General features: G+C 42.5%; 1 protein-coding gene across 1 annotated transcript in view; it reads left to right on the forward strand.

The window, feature by feature from the left end:
- Positions 1-25351, forward strand: part of LOC141127824 (immunoglobulin superfamily member 3-like) — a 48916-nt gene that overhangs the window by 14226 nt on the left and 9339 nt on the right. The window lies entirely within an intron of this gene.

The following is a 25351-nucleotide window of genomic DNA, read 5'->3' on the forward strand; positions in this document are numbered from 1 at the left end:
ATAGATACAATCAATATCGCATAAAAGTTCCAGTAGTCGACACAAGCAACAACAAAGGACCATCTCCCATGGCAATCAATTCATTAAAAAAATGTTTTCTAATTTAACAGTTACATCGTATCAATACTATCCATATGAATCCCCATGAATACCCCAATGCATTTCAACCCTTTTTCCTCTTCTGGTCTTCTTCGGGGGGTTTTTAAATTCTAAAGAGATACATCAAAAAGTTCCATTAAGGATTTTCTACAACATACAAAACATGATAGATCATTTCATGATATTTTAAAGGTTTTGAAAGTACATCTCCATGCATATGATGAAGTACTTACCATTTGGGCATGGGAGGGTGGGCCTGTGTCGCATAGTTAGAATTAATAAAAAACGTTGCGTCCCACAATGTTTGCTCATTCCCTCTGTGCGTGTCTATAGTCCACGGAGCTTGCAAGGAGCCACGCATTTGGACCCAGTGGGGGAGGTGTAGGGCGAGGCACCTGTAATTTGAGATTTATAAAAATGAGTATGTGGTCAGCAGATGTCGGGTGAGTGTTCCGTATTGTCCTATATGGCCAGACTGCTTAATATTCAAAACAAATAATAGGGAGGTCTCAACTAATATTGTCCCTTTGCTCATATTTTAGTAATTTTCGGATTTCAATTGTAATATGTGAATATATGATAGGTTGGACTGAGTGTATAGAGTACTTGATGAGAAAAATCACTTTAAACAAACTCTATATCCTCATACATCTCCTTACAAAGGTGATGATACTGAGTGGTGAGGTAGTGGGTGAAAAAAACTAGGTGATGGTATCTGTGTGAGAAAATATGGCATAAATAACATGTTATTGATATGTGCCAGAAACACGGGATCTATGGGTTGAAATGTAACATAAATCAAGTGTTATTGATATGTGCCAAAAACAAAACAAAAACGTGTAAAAAGGTGCCAAACAACTGAATAGGGGAAAAAAAAATCCCGTGCAAAGTGAAATAGTGTGAAGTGCCTAATAAAGGAATGTCTAAGGTTATAAACAAGTGGTGAAAATAATATTATTGTTACTTGTTATTAGACTATGTGTATAAGATGTCAATATGATAAATATATTGATAAACCTAAAACATGAAGAGTATATGAATATATTCTATACTGTGAGCTGCAGCTGGCAGGACATATCCAGTACTAGCACTTACTTGTTGGTTCCGAACCTTTCCTGCATGTGTTGGCAGCAATCTAGAGATCACCTAAAGATCCTCAGGAAGCTGCACCTTTATTTAATAGAGTTAAATGCCTATTAGTCACAGGTGCTCATCTCCACCCCACATCCTCCCCCTGCAACTGGAGACCCGACCGCAAAATTAGCGGTGTTGACGTGGCCCCCTCGGCGTTCCGGAAGGCGATGCTCCGGCAACAGCCGTCAGCCCCGACGCAATATGCATGACGTCATGACGTTTCACGCATGCACAGGTCAAACCTCACACGCGCAAAACCCCTAAATGTCCGGCTGTGATCCAGGAACGCCGTCGGCGCAGAGAGGAGCTCCCTCCAGTGGCCCAAACAAGAATGGGTCCCACCGTGGAAGCACATGTGTGGGGAGACGTGCCGGGAAGCCGAGTGGAAAAGAGGGACCAACCCAAAGGTGACAAGAGAGACGTGGCGCTCCATGTGGGACACACATCATAAATAATGTGTGTACTGAAAGGCAACCATGATTGTTAAAATTGTATTAGTTGGTGTGTGTAATATATTGATGCAATTTTGTTATCTAATTTGAAGAGCTAGAGGTATATTAGATCCCACCAATCCAAATGAAACAAAAAGGAGGTAGAAATATTGTCTATTTCACCCGTGGAGTTTCTTCCTCCTAGACTTGGCTACCCAGCTCTGTCTATTTTGACAGATTAACGGTTCCCTTAAATTTAGGCTAATTCTGCCTATTGCAGATCCCTTCGTGTATAACCTAAATAGGTAACTGGAAGCGAAACTATCTGCTGTGTTTTCAAAGAATTGGGATATACCTCTACTCTTATTGCAACTCGTATATGTTAGGAGGGGAACGGGTGTTTAACCACCAAAAAGAAGAACAACAAAGTGAAGTAACACATGCAAGAGGTGACACAGCTGCAAACCCCAAAAAGCATTGCAACATTAGTGGAAAAGTTTCCCCAGGGGGCTTTTAAGCAGCAAAATATTTCTGAAACCATGTTAGTAAAAATATTATTTAATTCAGACATAGAATGCATTACATAGATACAATCAATGTCACAAGCAACAAGAACAACAGTAACAACTTTAGGTGATCTCTAGATTGCTGCCAACACATGCAGGAAAGGTTCAGAACCAACAAGTAAGTGCTAGTACTGGATATGTCCTGCCAGCTGCAGCTCATTGCATAGAATATATTCATATACTCTTCATGATTTAGGTTTCTCGATATATTTATCATATTGACATCTTATACACATAGTCTAATAACAAGTAACAATAATATTATTTTCACCACTTGTTTATAACCTTAGACATTCCTTTATTAGGCACTTCACACTATTTCACTTTCCACAGGATTTTTTTTCCCTATTCACATGTTTGGAAGCTTTTTACACATTTTTGTTTTGTTTCTGGCACATATCAATAACATGTTATTTATGCCATATTTTCTCACACAGATACCATCACCTAGTTTTTTTCACACACTACCTCACCACTCAGTATCATCACCTTTGTAAGGAGATGTATGAGGATATAGAGTTTTTTTAAAGTGATTTTTCTCATCAAGTACTCTATACACTCAGTCCAACCTATCATATATTCACATATTACAATTTAAATCCAAAAATTACTAAAATATGAGCAAAGGGACAATATTAGTTGAGACCTCCCTATTATTTGTTTTGAATATTAAGCAGTCTGGCCATATAGGACAATACGGAACACTCACCCGACATCCGCTGACCGCATACTAATTTTTATAAATATCAAATTACAGGTGCCTCGCCCTACACCTCCCCCACTGGGTCCAAATGCGTGGCTCCTTGCAAGCCCCATGGACTATAGACACGCCCAGAGGGGACAGAGGAAATGAGCAAACATTGTGGGACCACCGCACGCAATGGTTTTTATTAATTCTAACTATGCGACACAGGCCCACCCTCCCATCCCCAAATAGTAAGTACTTCATCATATGTATGGAGATGTACTTTCAAAACCTTTAAAATATCATGAAATGATCTATCATGTTTTGTATGTTGTAGAAAATCCTTAATGGAACTTTTTGATGTATCTCTTTAGAATTTAAAAACCCCCTGAAGAAGACCAGAAGAGGAAAAAGGGTTGAAATGCATTGGGGTATTCATGGGGATTCATTTGGATAGTATTGATAAACTGGGGGTCATTTACTATAGCGCCAAAAAATTATCCTGCAGTACCAAAAAATAACTCTCAAAAAAGGCCAGAAAGACTTCAACTCTCAGAAAGTCAGCACTAATGCAAATGGAAAGCAGCGCTATTACGGCAATAATGCCTGTCAGATCACATATGCTGGAATAGCAATGGGGCTCAAACCTGCAAAATCCAAAGTTCTCACTGAAGGCTTATATGCAAGTTCTTTGTCATAAAAAGTGTTTGGGGACCTGGGTCCTGCCCCAGGGGACATGTATCAATGCCAATTTTTTTTTTTAAAAACGGACGTTTTTTCGGGAGCAGTGATTTTAATAATGCTTTGAGTGAAACAATAAAAATGTAATATTCCTTTAAATTTCGTAGCTCTGGGGTGTCTATAGTATGCTTGTAAAGGGGCGCATGTTTCCCGTGTTTAGAACAGTCTGACAGCAAAATGATATTTCAAAGGAAAAAAAGTCATTTAAAACTACTCGCGGCTATTAATGAATTGCCGGTCCGAAAATACACATAAAAGTTCATTGATAAAAACGGCATAGGAATTCCCCACAGGGGAACCCTGGCCAAAATTTAAAAAAAAAAATGGCGTGGGGTCCCCCTCAAAATCTATCCCAGACCTTTCAGGTCTGGTATGGGTTATAAGGGGAACCCCACGCCAAAATGTAAAAAAAAATGGTGTGGGGTCCCCCCAAAAATCCATACCACACCCTTATCCAAGCATGCAACCTGGCAGGCCGCAGGAAAAGAGGAGGGGGATGAGAGAGGGCCCCCCCTCCTGAACCATACCAGGCCACATGCCCTCAACATTGGGAGGGTGCTTTGGGGTAGCCCCCCAAAACACCTTGTCACCATGTTGATGGGGACAAGGGCTTCATCCCCACAACCCTTGGCCGGTGGTTGTGGGGGTCTGCAGGTGAGGGGCTTATCAGAATCTGTTAGCCTCCTTAACAAGGGGACCCCCAGATCCCAGCCCTCCCCCCTGTGTGAAATGGTAAGGGGGTACCATTTCACAAAAAAAGTGTCAAAAATGTTAAAAATGACAAGAGACAGTTTTTGACAATTCCTTTATTTAAATTCTTCTTTCTTCTATCTGTTATCTTCTATCCTCCTTCGGTTTCTTCCTCCATCTTCTTCTTCTTCTTCTTCTTCTGGTTCTTCCTCTGGTGTTCTCGTCCGGCGTCTTGTTCCCTTCTTCTCCTCAGGCCGCTCCGCATCCATGATGGCATGGTGGGAGGCACCCGCTGTGTGACGCTTCTTGTCTTCTGACAGTTCTTAAATAATGGAGGGCGGGGCCACCCGGTGACCCCGCCCCCCTCTGACATCACAGGGAATGCCACAGGGAAGTCCCCGAGCATCAGAGGGGGGCGGGGTCACTGGGTGGCCCCGCCCCCTCTGATGCACGGGGACTTCCCTCTGGCCTTCCCAATGATGTCAGAGGGGGGCGGGGTCACCGGGTGGCCCCGCCCTCCATTATTTAAGAACCGTCAGAAGACAAGAAGCGTCACACAGCGGGAGCCTCCCACCATGCCATCATGGATGCGGAGCGGCCCGAGGAGAAGAAGGGAACGCCGCAGAGGAAGTTGCCGGACGAGAACACCAGAGGAAGAACCAGAAGAAGAAGAAGAAGAAGAAGAAGATGGAGGAAGAAACCGAAGGAAGATAGAAGAAAGAAGAATTTAAATAAAGGAATTCTCAAAAACTGTCTCTTGTCATTTTTAACATTTTTGACAGTTTTTTTGTGAAATGGTAGAGGTACTTTTGTACCCCCTTACAATTTCACACAGGGGGGAGGGCCGGGATCTGAGGGTCCCCTTGTTAAAGGGGGCTTCCAGATTCTGATAAGCCCCCCTGCCCGCAGACCCCCACAACCACCGGGCAAGGGTTGTGGAGATGAGGCCATTGTCCCCATCAACATGGGGACAAAGTGTTTTGGGGGGCTACCCCAAAGCACCCTCCCAATGTTGAGGGCATGTGGCCTGGTACGGTTCAGGAGGGGGGGCGCTCTCTCGTCCACCCCTCTTTTCCTGCGGCCTGCCAGGTTGCGTGCTTGGATAAGGGTCTGGTATGGATTTTTGGGGGACCCTACACCATTTTTTATTTTACTTTTGGCGCAGGGTTCCCCTTAATATCCATACCAGACCTTTTGAGGGGGACCCCACGTCATTTTTTTTTAAACTTTGGCCAGGGTTCCCCTTAATTACCATACCAGACCTGAAGGGCCTGGTATGGAATTTAGGACCCCCACGTCATTTTTTTTTTTTAATTTTGGTTCGGGGTTCTCCTGTGGGGAAATCCCATGCTGTTTTTATCAATGAACTTTTATGTGTATTGTCAGACCGGCAATTCATTAATAGCTGCGAGTAGTTTTAAATGACTTTTTTTTTCCTTTTCATTTTGCTGTCAGACTGTTCTAAACACGGGAAACATGCGCCCCTTTACAGGCATACTATAGACACCCCCAAGTATAAAATTTAAAGGAATATTACACTATTATTGTTTCACTTTAAGCATTATTAAAATCACTGCTCCCGAAAAAACAGCCATTTTCAAAACTTTTTTGCATTGACACATGTCCCCTGGGGCAGGACCCGGGTCCCCAAACACTTTTTATGACAATAACTTGCATATTAACCCTTAAAATTAGCACTTTTGATTATTCATGTTCATGTCCCATAGACTTTAATGGTGTTCGCACTAATTTTTTGTCTGTTCACATGTTCTGCTGCTAACCGAACAGGGGGGATGTTCAGCCCATCCCTAATTATCATTGAGAATCATGGGGTACAACTTGTCAAGCAACTCGGAGGTCCAAAGTTGCCAAACTGTGAAACAAGTCATATATATTTTAATAGAAAGGAGCTCTCATTTATATTGCATTTACATCAGCAGAACAAATGCAGGAAGTGATGTGTGCACATGGGCCAGAAGCAAATGTGTGGGGATGCCAAACAAATCAATAAACCCCACCCACACCAAATCTAACTACCACATCCACCCCCCCATTGATTAACCACAAGTACATATCATACCCTTATCCAGAAAATGAGCAGCACCTCCTCTTTGCTAAAGAGGGACCTCGCCATGTCCACCTAGATGGAGATCCTGACCAGCACAGGGACTTCCGGGTGATTACAATGACTTATTTCTGGATCAGAAGGCGAAACCACACTCTTTTGATCGCTGCTGCGAATATTTGATCGCAACCCCTATTAGAATTGTATTATTTTTGTTTATTTGCAGATATGCAAATTTGTATTTCTACTTATGATATTTAAAGGCGTTTGATAAAAAATGGTGTCCCTGGGTTAGTAGCAGGTGAATGACAAAAACAAAAGGCCCAGTTTGAGCCTTGGTTCACACTGACAGAGGGAGGAAATTGTTCAGCTGAAATCACACAATTTAATTCCCGCATGTCAGTCCCGACTGCAGGAGGAATTTCAGAGACATCTGTGCAGGTTTCTGCACTGATATCAATATAAATTGCACCCCAAAGTCGCATCAATTAAAACAGTGCAATTGTCACCGCTTTGACATGTCAAATCGCACCAATGTAACTAAAGCTGACACATACAAAACTGTCTATCCACCAGCTGAATTCATTACCTGCAATTCTCCACAGCTGTTATATATAAAGATTCCACCTTTATCATTTACTTGCAGGTGTGCAGAAGCCTAGGTTTACATTGGAGCGATTTGTCATGCGATTTGAGAGATCAAATCGCATGACTATTGGCAGCAATGGCACTGTTCCAATCGATGCGGCACCAATTTTGTGGCACCGCACCAATTTGCTAAAGTAGTTCCTGCACTACTTTTGCCGATTTCAGGTGTGACTTCAATAGACATTTGTGTATGAAGCCACACGGATGTCTATCAAGTCGCACCTGAAATCACGCTGACCTTGCTACTTTGAAATCGTGCTACTTCAAGTGAAAAGCGCAATTTCAAAGTAGCATCAATGTGAACCAGGGCAAAGAGATTAGTTTTTTGGTGCACAAATACATATTGAAGTAAAATATAAGAGATATTGCACTTTCCCAAAATCACCACCCACAAAAACTAAAGAGAAAGAAAAAGTAGAAGAAAAAAAAAACACCACAACAAAGCTCAATAATGTACTTTTACTTTACCAGCAGAAAAAAAAATTTACATTCATTTACTAGCTTCAAAAAAATTTGGACAGGATATATAGTGCTACATTTAGCAATGGGATTTTAAGGGCCCTGCTCATAGGAGCTTACAATCTAAAATTTGACAAAACCTTAGAGTGGACACAGCTTTAATTTCAGCGTATAACGGGCAACACATCACATTTTTATCTGCAAGATTATAGAAACATACTTAACAGCCATTCTTAAAAAGCATTCCAACATAATATTACAAAAGACATATTCAAAACACCCACCACCAGCCCACAATCCACACATACATACATTGGTGACCAGGTTCTGCTGGAAGCTGCATTTCGGTGTACACGATTAAACAACAAGATCAAAAAGAGTAGGTCAGCAGATGCTTCCAAACGATGTTTGCATGATCAGACAGGAACAATACACGCACAACATTGACAGCATGGCCACATAAACCCACTTTTGATTGAAAAAATGCACAAGAATTTCATCAAATATCCCTAGATGGGCATTTGTCAATATGCACAATATCATTCCTTTTCCCCCACAAATCATAGCAAAAAACCTGACCTTCTCAGGCCAAACGAACCCCCCTACTGCAGGCCTTTATATAAGAGAGGTTGTATTGTTAGCACACTGACACACCCAATAGAAGTACACGCCCACCAGTATCTTTCAATCTATCTCCCATAGGCACACTAAACCTTGTGGACAGCCTTCCCAGAAGCTTTTCTAGCTGCAAAGGGTGGGCCAAATCAAATTTTAACCCTACGGACTAGGACTGGGCTGCCATTAAAGTTCATGTGTGTGTGAAGGCAGGTGTCCCAATACTTTTGGCTAAATAGTGTATCTGGAAAAGACTTACAATGGTGGTGGAACCCTCCTACACATAAATACTACATTTAGACATAGTTATAGGACCTGGGAGATGAGACAACTTCTCTACATGAAGCAACATGGTTGGGATTTGAACCCATATACTCAGAGATACTAAGCAGAAGTTCTAACCTCTAAGCCACAGAGCTGCCACATGTGAGACCCTCCTACACATAACTACACATAAATACACCAAAATACTGCATTTCTATGGACATACAAGTGATGGAATTACATTACTCAAGAGTTATTCTTCTTGATTTATTCTGTGATATTTGGTGTTTTTTTGTGGGTGAGAGAAGAATATGACCCTCAAATGTTTGGGAATTACATTTTTTTTTTTTGCCACTCAGCTTGTTTTAAGTAGTGAGACAACCATCAACTTTTCCATTCATGTACGTCTCTCTTTTCCTTCACATCACTGTGGCTATTTTTCATACCAATCTATAAAATTTAGGAATAAACAAGGAAGGGGTAGGAACGGTACAGATCTCCCATAATGTAGTATTCTTCCTATCTCAAATATAAACCCCTCCCTTCCTTCTCTCTTCCCACACTTATATTAAAATAAAAAACAACCTTTATTATATTCTCTCAATTACGCTTTTCCCTTATAATTCATTTCAGCTGTTTTTGCATCTATCGCCGAGCTGTGGGTAAGGTTCATAATCTTTTTTATCGTACTAAAATCAACCAGTGTCCCCAAATCCTTTTCCCATTGTTTGATATAAGTGGGCTTCTCTATTTCATCTTCTTCTAGTAACAATTTATATAATTTTGATATAGTGTTTTTTGTATTTTCTAACGTGCATAATTTTTCCAATCCCGTCAGTTCTTCTCCTGATCTTATAGGTTGTGGTAGTTTTCTAATAAACCTTTCTAACTGTGCATACCGCCATCCATTAATCACCCATGTTTCTGTATTCTGTTGCATCTCGTGAATTGTTCTAATTTTCCCTTTTTTCATTATCTCTCTTAGTTCCACCTTATCTTTCTTTATCCATTTCCCCCCTATACTCACTTTCCCCGGTGCAAAAAACTCGTTATCATTTACTCTTATAAGTGGTGAGTTATAAGTCTTATTTAACTGTTTATAAGTTCTACCCCACATCCTAATTACCACCCGTGTTAACCCATGTGTATTTTCATCTATCGTTCTGTGTTGGGGGGGTTCCAGATAATTGCCCCTAACTGTGCCTTACTATAAAATTTTTCTAAATTTACCCATCTTTTTTCTTGATTATCCCTTGCCCATTCTATCGCTCGTGACGAGATTATTGCGTTGTAGTATGTTACAATATCCGGAGCCGCCAAACCCCCTTTCTTTTTTCCTTTTCTTAGCATCTTTGAAGATACCCTCGGCTTTTTATTTTTCCAAATAACATTTGTTAGTATTGTTTTTAGTTTTCTGAGGTAATATGTTGGTAGACCTATAGGTAACATTTGGAATTTATATATAATTTTTGGAAGCAGGGTCATTTTTATGGCGTTTATCCGGCCTATCCAAGAAATTGGTCTAATCTGTATTTTTTTGCCCTCTTTCCTGATTTCATCCAGTAGGGGGATGTAGTTCTTTTTGTATATTTTATCCAGGGAATTAGCTAGTTTTACTCCTAAATATTTTATTTCTTTTTTCCATATAAATTGATATTTCTTCCTCAAATTTTCCTCTTCTGCTTTTCTTAGGTTTATGTTTAGGATTTCAGATTTTCCCATATTAATCTTAAAATTTGAAAGCTCTCCATATTGTTCTATCATTCTAATTAATTTTGGCAGGGTACATTCTGGTTTGATTATATAGAAGAGCACGTCATCGGCGAATGCCGATAACTTGTGCTCTTCATTGCCCACTTTTGGCCCTTTAATATCGGGGTCGTTTCTTAGTGTTGCAAGAAAGGGCTCTAATGAAAGGATGAAAAGGAGAGCAGACCGGGGGCCCCATCCTCTTTTATTTTTTGTAGAAGGAGCAGTGTTCGCACCCCATGGTCCATCCCCTCTCTTCCAGCCACAAACCCTGTTTGATCAGGGTGGACCAATGAGTTCATTAGCCCCTTCATCCTCTTTGCCAATATTTTTGCGTAGATCTTTATATCTACGTTTAGTAGCGATATGGGTCTGTAGCTGGAACAGAGGGTCACATCCTTTCCTTCCTTTGGGATTACCGTGATCAGAGCCGTTTGTGCCTCTCTGCTCAGTTCAAAGTCTTTTCCTAACCCATTCATATATTGACACATCTTCGGTATTAGGATATCCTTAAATTTTTTATAGTAATTTGCAGTAAATCCGTCTGGTCCTGGGCTTTTCCCTTGTGCTGCCTCTGATATTGCTTCCTTTACTTCTTCTTCCGAAATTGCTACCTCCAAAACTTCACTATCACTCTCCTGCATCTTGGGTATCCCCGCGCTCTTTAAGAATCCCCTTATCTTTTTTTTTTTCTTTAACCTTTCTTGCTCCCCGTTTTGCTCTCCTGCATACAACTCTTTATAATAGTTTCTAAATGCCTCTCCTATTTCTTTTGTTTCATGAACCATTGAGCCCTGCTTAGTCTGTATCCTGCCTATAAAATTACGAGTTTTTTTTCCCCTTAACATTCTGGCCAGATGTTTCCCTGTTTTATCCCCCCACTGATATCTCTCTTTCTCAATTAGGAAGTATTTTTCTTTTGTTTCCTGATCAATCAATCTTTTCAATTCATCCCTTTTATCTATCAACCTTTGGTATATTTCTTTATGGAGTCCTCTCTGTTTTTTGTGTTCTTGTTCTATATTAAGTATTTCAGTCGTAAGATTTCCCATTCTGTTATTCCTTTCTTTTTTTTTCCTGGCTCCCTCTTTTATTAGTATTCCCCTTATGTACACTTTATGGGCCTCCCACACCACAGCCCCCGAGACATCTCCCGTTTCATTTATCCTAAAGTACTGTTTAAGTTCATCTTCCACCCTTTGAGCCACCCCCTCATCGGACAACAGATCCTCATTTATTCTCCATAAGGGTGTTTTTCTCTGCGTTTGGGATATTCGCAATTTCATTTCTACAGGGGCGTGGTCTGACAGTGTGATGATTCCTATTTTTGCTTCAGTGGCCCTTTCTAACAACCTGTGTTCCAATAGTATGTAGTCCAGCCTGGAATACGTCCGGTGTACAGGGGAGTAAAACGTATAGTCTCTTGTTCTACCATTCAAAATTCGTCATATATCCACCAGTTGATTCTCATGTAACTTCTGTCTAAACCTTCTGAGCTGCTCGTTGTTCATCCCCTGCACACCGGACGCACTATCCAGCGCTGGCTCTAGACACACGTTAAGGTCCCCCATCACTATCAGACCCCCTTTCCTGAAGTTTGTTAGTTTCTCCAGTGTACTTATCAGGAATTTAACTGTGTTTTTATTGGGGGCGTAAATACTTGCAATAGTGCATTCCAACTCTCCCAAAGATCCCTTTAAAAAAAGGAATCTTCCTTCCGTATCCTGCATTCTTCCATCTAATTTAAATTGTACTTCTTTTGCCATTCCTATTGCCACTCCTCTTGCTCTATTGGATATTGTGTCTCCATAATACCATGTCGGGAAATTTTTAGACCATAATCTGCTGTTCGATTCATATGTCAGATGAGTTTCTTGTAATGACACTATTCCTGCTCCCTGCTCTTTCAATTCTCTTAATAAGTTGTATCTTTTAGAGGGTGAATTCAGGCCTTTAACGTTATATGTCAAAAATTTAAGAGTTGTCATGTTTATCCCATGCCTGATTGCTACGCTTCTCTAGCTTAATTCGAGTTATATATATTTTTTTCCTTTGCACCTTGTGTTCCCCCCACCCCTCTCCTCCCCCCACCTCCTCCCCCTCTCCCCCTCCCCCATCCCCAAGTTGGCCCCTCAGGGCCCCTAAGGTCATCAAGGATCTCCATCTGAGCCCTTTCTGAACCCCCTGATCAAGAGGTGGAGCTCCGAGTATTCAACTTCCTCCCACTCCTCAGAGTAACTATTGGAGTGGAGTGGCCTGCCTATTCCATTCTTCTTTTGTCTTGACTTGGTTTTCTTTTCTATTATTATCCCATCCCCCCCCCCTCTCCCCCCGGCTGAAAGCTTGGTAAGTCCCCTAGTCTTCTGATGTCCAGCCTGGTAATTCCGGAACCTGTATGTCTAGTCTTTTACAAAATTTTTCTAATTCCTCCGGAAATCGTAATTTAGCAGACCTCCCTTCCTTATATCCTTTCAAACAGGCTGGGAATCCCCATGTATATTTGATGTTTTGTGTTTTCATTATTTCCAGTAGGGGTTTCAACAATCTTCTTCTTACTAGGGTTTCTTGCGCTAGGTCTGCATAGGTCTGGATTTCCACTCCCTCGACCATAATTGGTGGTTTTCCTTTCAGTTTCTTCCAAATTTCCCATTTGTCTTCGTAGAACCTAAATCTAACAATAATGTCCCTTGGTCGTTCTGTCCTTGCTTCCCTGGCATAACCCACTCAGTGTATCCTCTCTATCTTTAGACAGTCCTCCCCTTCTCTATCAATCAAGGGCCGGAAAATTGTGTTGATCAATTTCTTCAGATCTTCTTCCTCTTTTTCTGGGACTGAGTGAATCCTAATGTTCTTCCGTCTGTTCCTGTTCTCCTGGTCTTCCAACTTGTATTGTAACATCTTTTGATTTTTCTGTGTTTCTTTCACTTGCTGTCTTAAGCTTTCTATTTCTTGCTTTTGTTTTTCGGTAATTTTTTCCGTGTACTTCACTCTTTCTAATATATGTCCCAGGTCTCTCAGATTTTGAATATCCATTTTTATCGAGTTTTCCATTTTCCGGAGCAGTTCACTCATCTCTCCCTTGGTTAGTGTGGAGGTCCCTATTGCTTCCCCTTCGATTCCACTTACATCCTGGTCCCCCTCTGTTGATAGATCATCTCTAGAGTGTTCTGGGGTGTCTCCTGTTTTTTTATCAGATCCCTTTTTTTTTTCTGTTTTGTTTTGGCTTTGTCTACCAGACTCCGTGCTCCTAGGACTTGCTCCTTGTGTCATATATTGTTTTAGTGTACTGACTGTTGGTTTATCTTTTGGGGATTTAGGGGCGTTCCCCCTTGTTACTTTCGTTGTGTTTTTATTCATTTTATCTCCCTTTCTTGGCCCCCTAATTCGCTTCCCCAGCCTGGTTTTCTTAATTTCCCTCCACTTCCGTGAAGGGAGGCCCTAGGACTTAAAAAGCCTACTTAGAGGGTTTTTTACAGGTTATAGGAAAGGAAACAGAAAAAGAAGGGGGGAGGAGGGCGAAGGGAGGGGGGGTGGCATGGGGATTCCCCAACTTAATTGGTTAACTCTCTCCCTCTGGCTTTCTCCCTACCAACAACCCCCCTTCCCTTTCCCCTTTGGGGGACTTGTTTGATATATGATGTAGTGTCTTTGTTACTGCTATTACTTAGTTGTTCCTCTGTTGTGCTCCTTGGTTTAATTGATACTGTTGGGGGGTCCTACCAGATTACCGTCCTTTTCCAGCCCCGGCTTGTGCGCTTTGTGTTATTCCACCCCCGTTTAAGTGTGGGCTACTTTATTCTTGCACTCACTTGATATGTATAGGGAGCAACTACAAAAGCAGAAAAAAACCTTTGGAAGTCCATATAGTTGAATGCACCTCCCCCTTATTGTTACTCAATCCTCCTTTTCCAGTATCAATTCAAATCCTTTTTTAAGCACATCAATCACATGTGTCAGTTAGCTCTTGGTTCCAATTTAGGTCTTCTTTGCTTAATTATTGGCCAAACCACTCCGCTCTCCTCTCTTCTACACCAACTTTATTTTGTCTGTCTCATATGTTTGACCCATCAGGCTTTGATAATCAGTAGTATGTTTTACATATGGTCAAAAAGCAGTCCCAACCATTTAAAGTACCATTAAGGACACCAGCCTATATACACTGTGTACTTAGCTCCGTAATTGTTACCTTATTTCTGCTCTTCATTGGGATATTTCTTCCCCTCTCATGGGGTAGCGATACTTACAGCCTTTAGGATTATTTCATTCAGCCGAGTGGGGAGGTATGCTGTAACCCCGGAAGGCAGGGGGGGGGGAGGGGGTTCAATGTCTCGCCGTGCCAAATGTCACTCCTGAGTGCGCTGTCTCCGCTGCATCAGATGTTCTCCAGCTTATCTCCCGTTCTGTCTGATGCTATCATGTAGCGGCGATTGCTATCTTTCCTCCTGCGGGGGGACGGTGCCTCTCATCCCACTGCCTGTATACCAGCTTCCCGCGGCTTCGGCGTCTCTGCGTCCTTCTCTGCTCTCGGCAGCCAGCTGACACTCTGGAGCTCCTCCCTCCGTGACGAATGTTACGTCCTCACGTCTTCTCCTCCCATCTCCCCGCGATATGGGGAATTACATTTTGATTTCTGATGTTGGTACACATATCACATTTTTTGGGCTCAAATTATGAATATTTGGAAATAATAAAAAGCACAAAAAAATGTGATTCATTTTAAATTTGCATCAGCAATGGTATTGTTTGTGGATTATAAAGACACCTGTGTGAGTTTGGGGTGAAGATTGTTGTGAGATGGAGAGTAACAAGTGAAAGTGACAGAGAAAAATATATTTTACCAAAACATCAAAACATTCCACATTCTAGTATTCTTACAAACAAAATAATTTAATTAGAAGCAACAATGTTGCAAAGGAAAGTCACAGAAAGATACATTTCATCTCAACATTAAAAGGTTTTTTGTGAAAGTTAGAATTGTTCCATTAGAATCAATGACTGAAACTTGATTTGGACTAGATCTCAGAATGGGGGAGAGGGGATGATGGGATTATTACGGTGCCACCAATGAAATAGAACAATTTTCTTATAAAATCATTTAGTTTATTTTATTGACATCAAAAACATCTAAAATGTTTACAAGAAAAGGTACAAAAACACAAAACAAAAACAAAAGTACAGTTCAAGTAAGTGACTGTCACCAATGATGTTGAAAGGTGATCATAGTCTTTTGTTCCCAACTAGTTTCGCCAAAACATTGGCTTCATCAGGGGAATGTGTAAATGTACTGCAGAGAGTAAAACCACTATAACAAAGAAAAGATGCAATATTAGATCAACATAATCTTGTAACGCTGAAGGCAAACCATCGCATCGCAGAGCGGTCAAATTGCCGCCCACCCATATCCCCCAGTCTTCCCACCCCCCACACCCAGAACATACCATGCAGGCTCCAAAACGCAAGGGGGACACCACCGAAACACTGGGAATGGAAGTCACACTCAGCCCAGTATTTGGCTACAGGGGAATTAGAGGGCGCCTAAAAAGAGAAGTTTAGCATATAAGTATTGAAAAATTCTTTTAATTTGTTTAACAAAAGGGACCTCAGCCTCAATTACCTACCCTAATTATATGCAAAACCAAGGCGCTCGATGTTGCATGAAAGGGATTCACAGTGCAGTCAGTGCATGTGAAAAAATCGCATGAATGCGGTCAAAAGGACTGTAAAACAGATTTAAAAAGAATAGTGTAAAGGGAATGATATTAACACACTATAAATATATCCAATTGATGTCAAATTGAGGGACACAATAAATATATTAAATATACTGGGTGAGGCTTACCGGAAAGGCATACAGTTGAAAATAAGAATGCATCCTATAAATGAGGTTCCGCCAGTATGTTGGCTAAATGTTGGAACCTCCACAGTAATGCCCCATACACACGGTCGGATTTTCACACAAAGTTGGACAGCAGGAGATAAAATTTTCCGACAACAAAATCCGATCGCCTCAATTCCGACCGTGTGTGGCCTGTTCCGATGCACAAAGTGCCAGGCATGCTCAGAAGAAATTCCAAGACGGAACAACTCGTTCTGGTAAAGTTAGCGTTCACAATGGATACAGCACTTTCGTCACGCTGCAATGTTAAAAATGGTTTAATACAGCGCACTCTCTTCTTCTTTATAATGTGACAAGAATTAAGTCGTTTTGCTGCTCATATTCACACACACTTCTCACAAACTTTTATTTGTGTTTTTTTAGTGGGATTCCCTGAATATATTGTTATTAGTTGTCACATCAGACAGTTTTATATTCATTTTTTTTTTTTTTTTTGGATTTTCAGCCTTTTTTTTTCTTTAATGTTTGGATTTTTTCCAAGGCTGATCTTTGTTCAATGTTATTTTTATTTTTACTCCAGAATATTTTTGTGTGTGTTTTGTGTGTCAAGTTACCACAACACCATTGATATCTTTTATTATTTAATCTCCAGGAGATTGTTTGGTGTTGGTGTCCCTTGTTCATTTCACATTGTATATTTGAAATGTACCTGAATCCTCACAAACAAACTGTCATTTTTGAAGTAAAACACATAGGAGAGTATAATTCAAAACAAAATCTTTTATTAAGGGCTCAGAACCAAACAAAGAGGAAGGCAACACTGGATCAACATGAGAAATTAGCGAAGCCTTGGACCCCCACGGCAGACATCAATTCTTCAACATCAAAATTGGTGGCCTGAGGAGTCCATATGTAAGGGAGGGCAGTCTGGTCCAGAATTTGCAGAGATCCGGATAGCAGCAGATGACATCTGTGTCCCCAGGCTGTGGTACCACAAGAGGCTGCATTTTTTGGCCGACCAGACTGAACCCAGGCCGATCACTGTCTGGTCTTCCTTCCACGCTTCCTTCCGGGCTGTGGCTGTGCAGTTGGAGATGTGGCAGGAGGAGGAGTAGGACCTTGAGGAGGAGGAGGACTGGGAGGACCTGGAGGAGGACTGGGGGGACCTGGAGGAGAGGGAGGAGGAGGAGGAGGACCTGCAGGAGGAGGAGGAGGACCATCACAAAGGTGTGTCTGAGGTGTCATTTGGCCCCTCATACCTTTCTCAAGAGCCTCCAATATGAGGGCCTCACACATGACTTGTTGGCCTTCCTCCATCCTCTGCATTTTATATGCAATGAAGGCAGCAATGTTCTCCTCCATGGTGTGGGGTGCTCCCAGGACCTCTGTAGCCCTCCAAAAGAATCCTATAGCAGCCTCCTCTAGGGCACTCCTCCTACTGCCACTTTCTCTTTTCAGGGGGGGTGGAGGGACCTGCAGATCAGCCAGCCGGCTCGGCCCGGCCACCTCCTGGCTGAGACTTCCCTGTGTATGAAAAAGGGACATGGTTTTAGTTGTTGCTTCATCAATCACAATCCTAAATTAGTACTCCCAACTAACATCTAGTTAACATCATTGATTGGACAAGCAGAAATATTTAGAGGAATGCTATACCTGGCTCAATCTGGGCTCCTTCACATGTGGCCTGGAAGGCCCAGGTTGGGCATCAGAAGCCTCAGCCGGGGGGGGAAGGAAGCGTGGAAGGAAGACTGGAGAGGGATGGCCTGGGTTCAGTCTGGCCTGCCAGAAAGTGCAGCCTGTCATAGTACAACATCCTGGGGACATAGATGTCATCTGCTGCTCCGGATCTCTGTGAATCCTGGACTTTCTTGCGCTCCCTTAGATATGTGCTCCTCAGGCAACCAATTAATATCTTTAAATAGGTGATGTCTGCCGTGGGGATCACCTGCTTCACAATTTCACACAATTGCTCCAGTGCTGCCTTTCTCTTTGCTTGGTTCTTGAAATGGGGGTGTTTAATCTCCCACAGACAGGGCAGCTCCCTTAGCATCTCTAGGAATACTGACATGAAGTCATTATCTTTGAGTAGCATATCCATGTTCACTGCAAGACACAACACAAGACAAAGCCTAATGTCAGACAAAACTCTCCTAATCTTGTTACAATATAGGCCTCAATCTAGAAGCAGTATAGGCACAAGTTTGTCTCGTACCTTCGTTCTTACGATCGTACACAGATCGTACGTAATACGCACGCGTGTTACGCTTTATACACACTGCGCATGTATGTAACTCCACCCGCCCCTGACATTCTTTCTAGTCTATTCCCCGCCCCTTTTCGTTCGGCGCAGTGGGTAAAGAGCATGATGGCGGAGTTAGAGCAGGTGTGTGCTAATTATAGCAACGAGGAGGAGGAGGAGGAAAGCCCGGATCCGGACACGTCCCGATCCAGAAGGAGACGTTTTAAGGCCACAAATATGTCCTTTGGGGAGATGTTGGAGATGGTCGACATCATGAGGAAGTCCGACTATGACGGAAAGTATGGGCCTTACCCCAACGTCAACATCAGAAAGGCCAAGATCATGGCGAAAGTGATCAAAAGCCTTCACAGGAATTTCGGGGTACGAAGATCGAAAGATCAGCTCAGGAAGCGGTGGTCGGACCTAAAGTTGAGAGAGCCAGAGCAGTACCGAAAGATCCGGAGAGTGCTGCAAAAAAGTAAGTTGTTGTGCTGTGTTCCTATTCTTTCTGTCTTTATTACGTTCGTGCTGCTCCATATGCTTTTATTTATTGTAACGTTTAAAAGGGCAACTTTAATGTTCATGGGCCCATTATTCGTATCAAACATTTTTCTTTCGGCCTCTAGAACACCATTGTTTAGGCCATATGCATTTTCCCACATTTTTTTTGGGCCTACTTGGATGCCAAATATTTGTTTGTGTAGATGGGTTTGTTACTAGAATGAAATGCCAACTAGATTGTGTGTAAGGAGAGGACACTGAGCAGCTGTTTTCACATCTGGACACTGGAGCACTAGTGTGGGACACAAGAACACAATTTTTATTAGGGGGCCACACAGGTGCTCCAGTGTATACTATAGGGGGGCTACATCTGTGAAGGTTGTACTAAACAGGTAAAGTATTGCAGCTTGACAAAGGCCAATAAAAAAAAGACATCTTGGAACTCGGCTAAAATTGACAATTGTACCCCACTTCCAAGCAATGTTTCCTATTTCTAGTTCTGCCATCAAATATCTGTATGCTAATTATACCATTTTTGTTTTACATAGGGGAGAAAAGACTCGGAGGACACCCCTCATCTGAGGAGACCAGAGACCCCCCACCTCTGGAAGAAGGTGAAATACCCCAAACCCAAGCTGAGCAGGAGGAAGAAGAAGATGTGGTGGAGATTGGCACCACAACAGGTGAGTGTCTGCGACCACAGGCTCAGGTAAAAGAGATGGATGGTGGCAGATTTTTGAGACCTGTTTTTTTTTTCTTTATCTCTTTTTAGGTGATCGTGATGTGAGGGATAGAGAATGCTTTACTTCAGAAAGTGCCCAGATCCTGATCGGGGAGATCATGGGGTGTAATGCCGAACTGCAAAACATCCAGCAAAAAATCCATGATGTTATTAAAAAAAATAATAACATCATTGATGTTTTGGGGCGAATTTAAAACCCCACACAATCACTTTTTGGATTGTGGTCCAATCTTTTAAATTTTTTTGCAATGTTTTGAAAAGCCAAATTTGGAGAATGCACACAGTGTGCCAACATGTGCTATCTGCCATCACGGGAGATCAATGGACGCGTTTTGGGGGTGCAACCCCTTCCTCAATTCTAAAGTCGCGTTGAGGAAGGGCTTGCTCCCCCAAAACATGTCCCTTGATCCCCCCTGATGGCAGATAGCACATGTTGACATTCGTAAATTGGTGTGCATCTTCCAAATTTGGCTTTTCCAGGGGTGATTTCCCCCCATCTGAACGCTATATCAAACCCAGTTCCTAAATACTGATGTCTGATATAGCCTTCAGGTTTTACCTAATGTGAACTTTGTAAGTTCAAGTTTTTTGGCTTTCTTGTTGGTTTTACACAGGCCTGTTTTATCTGAAATGGACATTTCGAATTTTGATAATGCTACTGCAAAAATTGTTATACAACAAACATGTTGGTTTGTTTTAAAAACCTTTGGTAAATGCACATGTGATTGTGCAGGTATAAAAAAGTGGCTTACTCAAGAATGTGTGGATTATTGTCTCAACACTACAACACTTTTGGGGTGACGTAATAGCTGTTTTATGCAAAAATGGGGGTTATTTCCTAAGGGCAAATCCTCTTTGCACTACAAGTGCAGTTTCAGTGCAGTTGCAAGTACACTTGTAGTGAAATGTGTTTTTGCATTTAGGAAATAACAGCCAACAGTGCTTTGTATAAGGTTACCTAATCACGACATTTTCTGCACTCAAAACATTTATGTCAGGGTCAGCTAAAACAAACACAAGCAGTAAATGTCCACAAAGAATTTCTTTTTTTTTTTTTTATTATAAAAAGGCTTCACATATTGTCTGGCATATTGATAGCCCCCCTACCCACAAAGAACTCCAGGTAGCGTAACCGGACATTACGGGCACTCAGGGAGGGCAAGCCAGGACGGCCACTTTCAAGCGCCGTCAGTGTGGTTTGATGTAGGATTCTGGCCTCAGGCCCAACTGAGCCAGCATAGTTGGCTGAATGTTTCCGTAAAAAGTTATGGAGAACACAGCACGCAAGTATTATATGGTTCAGTTTATACTCCGCCATATGGATAGGTGTCAGAAATAGGCGGAACCGGCTGGCCAGGATTCCAAATGTGTTCTCCACCACTCTTCGGGCTCTGGCCAGCTGGTAATTAAAAACCCTCTGTTCCGGGGTGAGGGTCCTCATTGGGAATGGCCGCATCAGGTGGTCCCCCAGCGCAAATGCTTCATCAGCAACGAACACAAATGGGAGTCCTTCCACATTGTCCTCTGGAGCTGGCAAGTCCAAGCTGCCATTCTGGAGATGCCTGTAGAACTCCGTCTGGGCGATGACTCCACCATCGGACATCCGGACATTCTTCCCCACATCCACATACAAGAAGTCGTAATTAGCCGACACCACCGCCAACATCACTATACTATTAAACCCCTTGTAATTATAATAGTACGACCCCGAGTTGGGTGGTGGGACGATGTGGACGTGTTTCCCATCAATTGCCCCTCCGCAGTTAGGAAAGTCCCACCGCTCGGCAAAGTGGGAGGCCACAGTCTGCCATTCCTGTGGCGTGGAAGGAAACTGTTGAGGAAAAAACAATAAACATTACTATTTTTACTCTGAAACATGGCAAGCAGATTAGACACAAACATTATGGGGCAACCTCCAGATAGCATTTATTAAGGGGAATTTAACAAGGCCAAAGTATAAGGTACACCTATCGTATTCCCCCTCCCCCCCTCTCATGGGCCATTTCTAACATTATGGGGTGTGTGGAAATCTTGGACAGGTAACCCTCTTCACTTCATTGAGAGATGAATGCCTAAATAATGGGTCTTACTTTGAACAGACCCTCCTTAGTTACACTATTGGCAGACCACTGGACAGGTAAGAAGTGTCATAATACAAAGATATAAATACACATTGTACACATTTGAGGACATTTGGACATTCTGCTATTACCTATCAAGATAATAATAGAATACAGAATAATAGAATAGAAAACTTTAAACAGTACCATTGGAAAGTATACAGGCAGGCCCTTGCGCTACATGCTTTGGGGAATTCATCCATAAATCTGAGCACAGAAGAGATGGGTATAGTGTGTATGGGTTTGGCAAAGTCAGCAGATAGATGATTGAGGATAGAGAATTGGGATCAGCTGACTTAGCAGTTGGGGGAGGGAGGGTTATTAAAAATGATTTGGGGACACCACAAAAAAAAAGTCTCTGGCACTCTGCCTGAATTTAAATCAAAAATAACATTTCAAAACATTTTAGGGGGTGTTTGGGGTAAAGCACTACTATGGAGCTGATAAAATACATTGTTAAGTGACTACATGAGGTGAATATAGGGCAGGAGACACCATGCTGGGGAGGTTATTGAAGGGCAAATATGTATGAAGGACATAAAATAATAATGACATAAAAATCCAGCATGCATGAGGACAAAGGGGACATTCACAGCATATTACAATCATGGTAATTAGGGAATGAGGAAAGAAATACAAGATATTAGCAAACATTCAATACAATAAAATGTGATATTAAAGGATAAAAATCTTACCTTCATATACTCCTTCTGCAGGACCTGGATGATGGCAGAACAGGTCTCTGGGATAATGATCCCCAGAGCCTGTGGGGAGATGCCTGTCGAGAACCTGCAGACTTCTCCCTGTGGCCAAATACCGCAAGGTAGCGACCAACCTCTGCTCCAGAGTGATGGCTTGCCTCATGCAGGTATCCTGCCTGCTAATATAGGGGGTCAGCGAAGCCAACAAACGGTGAAAAACGGGGTCCGTCATCCGGAGAAAGTTCCTGAAATCATCAGGATTATTCTCACAGGTCTCACGGAGCAAAGGCATATGAGAGAACTGGTCACGCTGAAGCAACCAATTCTTGGTCCATGAACTCCTCCCCACCCTGTTCATGGACTGGACTTGTGTCAAGGTCAGGACCCCAACACCAAGCCCCCACACAGTACGAACTCTACGAGGAGTACGCATACGAAACATGGCTAGAAAACGGTCGGCTGCTCAGAACGAAGTAACAGAACGCACTGAAGAACAGCAAGGCCTGTGAAGAGCGACCTGAAAAACAGTAACGAACGAACAGGAATACAATGACTACCTAAAGTCACGCGGAACTTGCTGCACGCACTGAAGAGCAGATACAAACCCACAAGCACAAACTGAACGGCAGAAAACGATCTGAAAGCCACGAGTCTGAAAAAGCGCGAATCGTCTCTCACCAAACTTTTACTAACACGAGATTAGCAAAAGGAGCCCAAAGGGTGCCGCGCTTGGTTCTGAACCGGCCTTTTCTAGTCTCGTCGTACGTGGTGTACGTGACCGCGTGGTTGGCGATCGGAAATTACGACAACTTTGTGCGACCATGTGTAGGCAAAACAAGTTTGAGCCAACATCCTTCGGAAAAAATCCTAGGATTTTATTGTCGGAATGTCCGAACAAAGTCAGACCGTGTGTACGCCCTATAAGTCCTTCTGATAACACCAGCTATTGTAGATGATCTAAAAGTCAATACATATGACAAAAAAGCTGTCAGCAAGAAAATTCAGCCAATACAGCCGTATGTGGCAATATAGTGACAGATACTTGCTGTGATGAAAAGACTTGTAAGATCTATTACCTTTCACATATGTAGCCAGCTCCCCATGATGGTCCCGCAGCGAAGGAATAAAAGTTGTGAAAGTAAGACTGCCTTTTAAAACCCCCACCTGATCAGCATGATAAAAATCAGCTGGTCAGGAGCGGACGAAAGGCGGACGGGGCGCATGCGCAGTAGCCAGAGTCATCTGCCTACATATCCCATGAGTCCGAGCGTGGGTCTTGCGTTTTGGAGCCTGCATGGTATGTTCTGGGTGTGGGGGGTGGGAAGACTGGGGGATATGGGTGGGCGGCAATTTGGCTGCTCTGCGATGCGATGGTTTGCCTTCAGCGTTACAAGATTATGTTGATCTAATATTGCGTCTTTTCTTTGTTATAGTGGTTTTACTCTCTGCAGTACATTTACACATTCCCCTGATGAAGCCAATGTTTTGGCGAAACTAGTTGGGAACAAAAGACTATGATCACCTTTCAACATCATTGGTGACGGTCACTTACTTGAACTGTACTTTTGTTTTTGTTTTGTGTTTTTGTACCTTTTCTTGTAAACATTTTAGATGTTTTTGATATCAATAAAATAAACTAAATGATTTTATAAGAAAATTGTTCTATTTCATTGGTGGCACCGTAATAATCCCATCATCCCCTCTCCCCCATTCTGAGATCTTTTCAGGTGCCGTATCTAGTAGGACACACCACCCACCACCTTGATTTGGACTAAAATAGAGCAGATTTTCATTTAAAAAAAATGCTCTCTAATTAGCTCTCATTTTGGTATTTACTATAGCGCTGGGTAAAAAAGACACTTGAGTTAAAATGAGAGTTATTTTCAGGTCTGAGCATGCTCAGTTGTGTTGACACCTAATTGTCCAAAACGGGGAATTTTTCACTTCTCAGACTTTTAAAGATATTTCAGCGTAGAAATCACTTTTTCACACAGTTTAAAAGCAGATTAAATTTAAATAATATACCACATATTTCAGTACCATTTAGGCAATTATATCATGCTCTAAACATTATTTCCATGTGCACTACTCCAGGTTTTAGCAGAGTAAGGGTTTGGGCGCTATTTGGTTTCAGGGAACTATAGTAAATTCGATTTTGGGAGTATTTTCTCACCAGCGCTATAGTGAATACCGTTTTCACGGTAATTAGCGCTAATTAGCGCCACAGCTCTATAGTAAATGACCCCCATTGTGTAATCTTATTAAACCTCCTCCATTATTACAATCCTGCCTCCATTCTCCTGTTCCAGCAGTTGTGCCCGGAGTCTATACGACTGCACAGTCCAGTAGGCATCAGGGATTGACCGAGCACAATCGGTGATCAGCAATTGGTAGCAGGGTCAGACACGCCCCATGTTTTTCCTTGCTATACAGATCTGTGTATGGACAATTTTTCTGAGGGGTGGGGTGGGCCTCTGATGAGGGGTTTGGCAGTTACTCAGCTCTGCCAGCATAGAGAACTGGAGCAGGAGGATAGAAAGCTACAAAAAAAATATATTTTAAAGCATTTCCATGTAAAAATGATCCAAAAATCATAATACATGGGTGGTCTCTGAATGCAGTATTGGCAGTACACTTTACTCTGTACCAATTTCAATAAATGGTTTTCTGGTAATACATGGGGGTTGAGCAAAAGAAAGGAAAAAAGAGGTTTCATACTTCAGCTGGTTTACTTTTCAGAGTTTGATAAATCGGTTTAATGTCCATTTTTCTCGCACTTGCTGTATAATGGCCATACACAGTCAGCCTTGGTGAGACCACGGATGCCTGGTGAGGTGGAGGGCTGAGGGACCCCTGTTGGGGTGGAGGGCTGAGGGACCCCTGGTGGGGTGGAGGGCTGAGGGACCCCTGTTGGGGTGGAGGGCTGAGGGACCCCTGATGGGGTGGAGGGCTGAGGGACGCCTGGCTGGGTGGAGGGCTGAGGGACCCCTGGCGGGGTGGAGGGCAGAGGGGCACCTGGCGGGGTGGAGGTCAGAGGGACCCCTGGCGGGGTGGACGTCTGAGGGA

The sequence above is a fragment of the Aquarana catesbeiana genome, linkage group LG02, assembly GCF_042186555.1.
Source record: "Aquarana catesbeiana isolate 2022-GZ linkage group LG02, ASM4218655v1, whole genome shotgun sequence".
Classification (NCBI taxonomy): Eukaryota; Metazoa; Chordata; class Amphibia; order Anura; family Ranidae; genus Aquarana; species Aquarana catesbeiana.